The 8457-nt window shown below is 41.2% G+C and overlaps 1 protein-coding gene and 1 long non-coding RNA gene across 3 annotated transcripts in view; one reads left to right on the top strand and one right to left on the bottom strand.

Annotated features, from left to right (window-relative positions):
• The window catches only part of LOC145442200 (uncharacterized), a 203633-nt gene that overhangs the window by 84766 nt on the left and 110410 nt on the right, over positions 1-8457 (bottom strand). The window lies entirely within an intron of this gene.
• On the top strand, positions 619-2501 carry LOC145443786 (uncharacterized). 2 transcript variants are annotated; one of them, XR_013916536.1, is made up of 4 exons: positions 619-722; positions 1038-1183; positions 1424-1515; positions 2356-2501. It is a non-coding gene; the product is annotated as an uncharacterized LOC145443786 (long non-coding RNA). The 2 variants fall into 2 exon arrangements; XR_013916535.1 differs by having other exon boundaries at positions 1421-1515.

Raw genomic sequence — 8457 nt, 5'->3', positions numbered from 1 at the left:
TGTCGCGACTGACCTTATTTTGCATGCGACTGACCTTATTTTGCATGTCGCGACTGACCTTATTTTGCATGTGACTGACCTTATTTTGCATGTCGCAACTGACCTTATTTTGCATGTGACTGACCTTATTTTGCATGTCGCGACTGACCTTATTTTGCATGCGACTGACCGTATTTTGCATGTGACTGACCTTATTTTGCATGTGACTGACCTTATTTTGCATGTCGCGACTGACCTTATTTTGCATGTCGCGACTGACCTTATTTTGCATGGACTGACCTTATTTTGCATGTGACTGACCTTATTTTGCATGTGACTGACCTTATTTTGCATGTCGCGACTGACCTTATTTTGCATGTCGCGACTGACCTTATTTTGCATGGACTGACCTTATTTTGCATGTGACTGACCTTATTTTGCATGTGACTGACCTTATTTTGCATGTCGCGACTGACCTTATTTTGCATGTGACTGACCTTATTTTGCATGAGACTGACCTTATTCTGCATGTCGCGACTGACCTTATTTTGCATGTGACTGACCTCATTTTGCATGTCGCGACTGACCTTATTTTGCATGTTTTTGACCTTATTTTGCATGTCATCGCACCAACCCTCCTCCCTCAATCGAGTGCCCCAATTTTGCTGAAAGATATAATTGAAGATCCCTGTGAAACCTTGTCACAGCTGGAACACCTTTGAACAACGGCAAAGTCTGAACTGGTATGATTTTGTTTCTCATTCGAACAAAGCGATTGACAGTCTAAATCAGGGGTGTCCGCCGACACCAAGGAATCATTTTCAGACACAGCAGGGGTCCTTTTCGAAATTAGTTCTATTATCCAAAATTGAATTGCCAATGTGATTTATTGCGAAATCGCAAAGTCAACCAAGCCTTTGATGAGCGTGACCATGAAATTTATGGTGTGGATGGTTTTATCTAGAATGCCCATAAATGTCATTGTTAATTCTGGTGCAAACCATTGATGCAAGGCAGTACCATCTGTATTGTGTACCACTAATATAATGTTGTTACAGGTAGCCGCTTTAATGGCATTCCGGGGTGTGCCATTGCCGGAAACTGTCGAAAATATGATGACCAGCATAGCAGTAAAGAAAGTATATGGAAATCCTAGTCTTAAGGGTCAAAAAAGCAAGAGTGACACTTGAAAAGACTATTAGACGTAAGTTATCAACGGTTATTGACGGAAATTGAACGTAATCAACGTAAAAAAAAGTTGAGCCAAAGCCTCGATTTTTCAACATTTTAATCGTTTGACGTCATATGTCGTCACTGATGTGCAAAGTTATCTACTTTAGTACTCTAGTTGTTGATGAGTTTTGTTCGTTGTCTGATGGCTGATGTATACTATACCATGACTGGACAGTGGATATCTTCATCTAATTATATCTCTTTTTAGAAGCATGCAGATCGGCTCATCCTGACCTCGAGATCCCAGATAAAAGAACTAAAGATCAGGTTGCAAGATCTCTAACTGTTGCTGGATCTTGCAAGGTAATTTTGTTATTAAGTTTGATGATTGTGTGGTGTGACAGTTGTGTCTTTTATGATATTATTGGACTGTAAGTGAATTGTTCTTACCGCTCATCTTCAGAACATTGTATATCAGTGGTCCCCAAACTTTACGAGAAAATTTACGAGACAGGTCTTTGACAATTTCCCTCCGCGGGTCGCATTTGTCTCACACGGGGAGAATAAAATTTAATTTGAATAACTCTACTTCATGTTGATTTACAAAATAATTTTAAGCAACTTCGATTTTGGTGCAGACAATAACCTGTCTAAAAAATTTTATACTCTGGGAATTAAAATATTCGAAAATTTCTGGATCGTGTGAATTTTTGGAAGGTACTTCGCAGTCATAAAAATTGTCTCGCAGACCCCAGTTTGCGAACCCCTGCATATATTTACTATGCCGTACATGGAATGAGCGATCATTATCACATCAGCCTCTCACAGGCAACTATTACCATATTAATATTAAAATGATAATGTAAAGAGCAATCTTCACCCCGTGCCCAAACGATAGGTTTTGAAATCCGTTCCCAGCAGCACGTCTTCATGACGCCAATAGCATGAAAATCTCTCTATAATGACAGGCATTATTGATCTTGAACACGTTCAGGTTCTGGTTTCTCATCTTGAAAGCGTAACTGCGTTAATTATATCTTCAGTGTAAAAGTAAAGGCCATGTCGCTTTTGAAAGAGGGCTTGAGGTCTTTTGGTTAATGTAACTCAGATCACCATCCCATTTTACCCAAAACCAAACACATAACGACTTCTGTTCTACAGTGATAATTATCAATTGTAGTAATTTACTCATTTATGTTATAGGGTGGCGATAAAGAAGATACAGGAGCAAGGCTGTCATCACAGAGTCTGACAATTCCGACAACGATTTCGAACTTATGCTTAGGCAGCAATATTTGCTGAAGTGATTGCGCAGTTCTGTGCTGATTTAATACACGAACAAAGCCATGCATGATTTGTAAAATCATCAGTCAGTCTTCATTGATAAGGGCAGTGCAGGATGTGGCAGGTCCAGGTACCCAACCAGGTTCAGGGTTCACCTAGGGTCAGGGTTCATCTAGGGTCAAGCAAGATATCATGACAATGTCATACAGGTATCTTTGAAGATGTCCTATATATGTGCAAATGTGTCGACAGATTTATATAAACAGTACATATGACTAGATATATTTTGAAGTAGTTGAGCCAGACAACATTGTTGCGTCACACTGCCAATCTACTCGACAATGAACAATTTGGGGCTGATTGTGGGGGTTCCAGGGCCATGAGTGGAATAAAATTTATATTTTCGCAAGCAGTACAGCGTCAGCTTTCGATTGATACCCGATTCATCAAATTTAATGCTCGGCAAGTCGGTCAAAAATCACCGTCAAATTGCCTGTAGCCAAATGGAAACTGTGACGTGATACAATTTCATTGAACCGTGCGATTTGCTTGTGTCGACACCATATAGGACACTATGGTGATACAGCTGATACAGCTGATACAGCATTATATCCACAGGGTGATACTATAGAAATTAAACATGGAACGGCAACGACCGATTTTGCAGCTTCGTTCCGCTTCGCCGAGGCTGAAGTGGAGAGTGGTTTTGCGTTAGCGACTGTAGGATTTCTGGCAATCCAAAAGCTATCTTCCCGAGCCCAGAAATTATTGAATCTGGTCTTGATCGAAAGCCACTGTTGCACTGATTCCGAAAATATAAATTAAAATAACGATCAGGCACTGATCCACCTAGAATCCGTCCTCCAAGTCGAAATATCGGCATTGTTCGAACAATCGGAGAGTCGCAACGGGTCATTGTTATGGTCATTGTCTTGCGGTTACCCGATTGTTCTGAACAATGCCGATATTTCAGACTTGGAGGACAGATTCTAGGTGGATCAGTGCCTGATCATTATTTAAATTTATATTTTCGGAATCGGTGCAACAGTAGCTTTCGATCAAGACCAGATTCAATAATTTCTGCGCTCGGGAAGATAGCTTTTGGATTGCCAGAAATCCTACAGTCGCTTACGCAAAACAATTCTACCCTCCAGCCTCTGCGAAGCGGAACGAAGCTGCAAAATCGGTCGTTGCCGTTCCATGTTTAATTTCTATAGTGATACCAAGCCCCGAACTACTGCTATCTCCGGCTAAGCAAATTTGCGTGATCCCCATGCGCAGATGCATTGTGGGTACTCGGTTAATCGATTTAGTACAGGGGCTTATGGAAAAGCGGTCAGTGTTTGAATATATTTGATTCGTGTTTGGTCTGTAGTATTGTATGCGTATAGAGCTTTGAATGACTAATTATTCTAACATTCAGGATTTGTTTCAGCCCAATATCTCGTGTCAGTATATTGATATTCTGTGTAATTCGACATGTCGAAGATAGTACGTTCATCAGGTGGTAGTGGTAGTCTTTGCTGTGCCTTTGAGTGTAGTAAAAGGCGGAAGAAGATATCCAGTGAGTCGTAAGAAGTAATAGTGACGGCAGTAGTGATGAAGAGTCGATAGTAAAGCGTCGATACCCCAGAACTTTTCACCGGTAAGTGAATAACAGAATAAGCATAGCAGCCAGACACGCCCAGATCAGTCACAGTTGTAATAAACTGGTCATGGTAAAGTGATAGCAGAACATTTCGTTGCAGCTATATGAATGAAATGACCAGACCAGACTACCAGCAGAAATCCGTGTCACCATATCAGCTATGTAATGTTCATCATCAATATCTGTAATAATGTCCGTTTCACTCTTCATATTCTGTCCGTGATCGAGTACAAGCAGTTCGGCCAATAATCAGTTTAGTATTCAATTCTTGCTTATGCTATGTAGGCAAGAGTAGGAATACAAGGAAAAGATTCAATTAATGGCCTATGGGTTTTCATCAGCATAGTTGAAACAGGATATCTTTTTCAGATGTTAAACAAATACTGTGGAATTTGCAAATTCCATAATCGAGTTCATCTATAGTCCTTATAGCTTTGTGCGAAACTGTCAATTTATTTATTCAAAAATATTTTTCAAGGTTTACCTTTGAACTGCTTTAGCTTTAGAAGGCTGCGTCGATCTTGAATACAATAGCCTATGGAGTGGAAAGTGACGGATGTATAATTTTATCAGACAAGATATTTTATGTCCCTTCTGCTTTTATCATAGCTCATAACAAAGAATTGATTATTTAGTGTGCTTTGCTTCATACAATGCTCCTTATAATGCAGCTTTCCTACTAACAAATCGCTGAAAGGAAGATGATTAGAAAGCATTAAAAGAAAAAAAACTGGGTTCCATCAAGATCGTCAGTTATCTGCTCCGATCATTTTCCGGAAAGGGCCATTTACCGTGTGGGCCAGTTGATACGTTTGAGGGAGAATGCGGTGCCAACGAGATTTCTGAACTTTCCGAAGTATATGAGGTCAAAGGTACAGTAGACATTTATAAATTTACTTCTAAATTTAAGTTTATATTAGTATACCCTTACCCTAGCCTCTGTTGATGTGAAATTCGTGAATTTCAGGCTTCCAACAAACAGCAAGCACAAACCGGTGAAGCAGTTCTCCACGACCACAGTTACTGTGCACGTACCTCTCCTCAAAAGCTCATTCAACAGCAACGCCGTAGAGTGGTACAAATTGAAAAGAGGTTGCATGCTGCCAAAATGAAGACATGCCGCCTGAGAAAAAAAGTGAAAACTCTGGATGAGGTCATTGCATCTCTGAAAAAAAATAACTTGATCAGCGATTTGTGTGAAGAAGTAATGTCACAAAAATTCAGTCGTCTACCAAGTAAGCTGTTGCAGCGCATGCAGCTGCAAGCTGGTGGAAGAGGAGTCGAATACTAAAGAACTGCAATCATTTGCAATGACGCTGCAGTATTATTCTGCTAAGGCAATTTTGTGCGTCAAAATTTTCAACTCGCTCTTCCCCATCCGAGTGTGATAAGACGCTGGTATGGAAAACTTCCCGCTGAGCCTGGCTTTACTGGTATTACGTTTTCTACTATCAGGAAAAGTAGAGGCATCAACAACTCCTGTAATATGCTCCATAATGATGGATGAAATGTCGATCCGCAAACAGGTTTTTTGGGATGGAAAAAGATATCGAGGATATGTAGACATGGGTACTGACTGCGAGGACGATGATTCTTTGCCACTTGCAAAAGATTTATAGTTTTTATGGCTGTTTGCGTCGATTCATCCCCGAAGATTCCGCTTGGATACTTTTTCAATAATGGTGTGACAGGATCGGAACGAGCAAATTTGGTTAAAATTTGCATAAACAAGCTTAACGAAACCGGTGCAACTGTTGCTTCTTTGACATGCGACGGGCTTTCCTGCCATTCCGCTATGCTTTCCTCATTACGGGCAAATATATCATCCAGGCACATTGAGTCTAGTTTTCCCGATCCATATTTACCCAATCATCAAATCCAAGTAATTTTAGATCCTTGTCAAATGCTCATAACTCATCAGAAACTGCCTAGCAGAATGGGTACTTTGCTAGATGGGAGTGGTCAGCAAATTTGGTCTATCAAATTGCAACTTCGATCAGAATTGGTTTGTTTATTGTACCTCGTTCGCAGATATTAAGCCTTAACTATTAAGATATTAAGCCCCCACATTTTACTTTCAGATCACCCTCAATTACGTCGAGGGTGATGTCAAGTCAATAACAATTAATTAATTTATTGCTGTTTTTATTTTTTTCATGTTAGTTATTTTAATAGAAAAATCATTCAAAACCTTGCGTTTCTCATGATTAAAGCTAGTGTTTCTGAAAATGAAAGTTTGGGTACGAGACAGTACAGCGCGGTATTTCGTGTGATCCCAGAAATGGTTGATCCGAAAACGCACAGGTAGGAATGCTTCATCTAGCAGGCAAGGAAAGGATCATAGGCAGCCACGATTACCAGTGAACCCAGCCCTCGGTGAACCCAGCCTTACAAACTCGGCCCTCGGTGAACTCGGCCCTGGGGAACTTTTGTAATTAAGTGTATTAACAAGTATTATTATGAATTATTAAACTGTTAATGTTATTATCAACAGATTTGTCGATCTTGTAAGGAGGTCAGGGCATGCGTGGATCACGCAGTCACGGCGTGATCAGATCACGTGATCACGGATTGCGCAAGCGCCAAGCTCGGCCTTACAAAGTCGGCCCTCGGTGAACTCGGACCTCGGTGAACCCGGCCCTCGGTGAATTCCGTCCTCGGGGGAAACCCCCCCCCCCCAACCCTAATATCCCACCTCCAGCAACCCTAATATCCCACCTCCGGCAACCCTAATATCCCACCTCCACCAACCCTAATATCCCCCCTCCCCCAACCCTAATATCCCACCTCCGGCAACCCTAATATCCCACCTCCGGCAACCCTAATATCCCACCTCCGCCAACCCTAATATCCCACCTCCACCAACCCTAATATCCTACCTCCGCCAACCCTAATATCCCAGCTCCCAGCTTTAATTCAAAATTGTTCGGGGGCGGAATTCACCGAGGTCCGTAGTATTCGAGAAACACCATGAATACCACAAAACAAACAAGTAGAGTATGTGAGCGTCGCGTTATCTCCCCCGCTTACTCAATCCGTGAATACAAAATTTCCCGAGGGCCGAGTTCACCGAGGCCCGAATTCTCCGAGGGCCGAGTTTGTAAGGCTGGGTTCACCGAGGGCTGGGTTCACCGGCAACCGGCAGCCACTACGTGATTCCTGCCTGATCTGATACATTAACCTTGCTTTATAAGTTTTCATCCAGTGTACATGCCTCCTCTTTACTTAGCCTAGGCCCAGGTGGGTGTAGATTTTGTAGATCACCTCAGGTCGTTGCGTTACCTTGCTATCTTTTCATCGATGATTGATCTGATCAAATCAATAACGATAATAAACTCCGAGCGCAGATTGCTGTAACCAACATATCGTCAATTTCAGTGAGCACTAGGCAATTCTACCCCGATCTAAATAAGGACTCATGCATTCATCTTGTTTCTCTCATTTAATGATATAAATATAGTATTTCTCTCATTTGATCACATCTGCAGAAATCGCTAACCCATATTGCTACACATAACTCACATATCCTCACTTTCACTTTCTACAATTTATTTCGACTACTTTCACACAATGAATAAATAGAATAACAATTAGATGGTATAAATTTGATTGTAGCTGTGCCTTTGTCATGTCACATGATGCTGAATTTTCCTCCGCCAGTGGTATTCATAGCTCCCACGTAGCTGGCAGCGATAGCATTGACATCAGCGCCATTGTAGTGAGAAGATTTCGAATCGAGGCCAGGGTGATTCTGCTGCAGTCTCCGGTAATAATTTGAAGCTGGTGGTCATAGCTATAGACGCTTTTACTACCTATAGATACAGTACCTGGGAAATAACAACAAAACTGACATTATTCATCGCAATCATTTGATAGCTTGGTTAATTATTTATACTTGAAATATGCCTGTTTGTTGGTTTTCAAGATTTGTAAGAATAGTAAATTACAGTGTGTGCTTGCAACAACAATTCGAGGACGCAGTACATGAAACTGAAGCTATAATGAGTAAAAAGACAACATCAGCAAGCTCCTTCAGGATTAATGGCATCATATCCAAATCAAATTGCCATACACAGTGTGTGATTATCTCTTACTACTATCTCTCTCTCTCTCTAGTAGTTTCCCTAAACGCATGAGCGATCTCGTCTTCTTGTTGTTGTGATTGTGCGACATGCGTGCATGTATGTATTAGCACCCACGTCTTGTGTGTTGTTGGAGCAATAGGGATTAGGCTAGTCGATGCAACTGTTCTTTTGTATTTCAGTTTGATCATGTGCAACTTTGCATTTATTCATTGCATTTATTACGGTATTTAACCTATGAATAAATGCAAAGTTGCACATGATCACGGGCCACGGGTTGGCCGGCCCTGC

This window comes from Botryllus schlosseri, chromosome 7 (genome assembly GCF_051294905.1).
Source record: "Botryllus schlosseri isolate E-star chromosome 7, Bs_hap1, whole genome shotgun sequence".
Classification (NCBI taxonomy): domain Eukaryota; kingdom Metazoa; phylum Chordata; class Ascidiacea; order Stolidobranchia; family Styelidae; genus Botryllus; species Botryllus schlosseri.
Note: the sequence above shows the minus strand (reverse complement) of the source record. Positions and strands in the feature narration are given on the sequence as shown.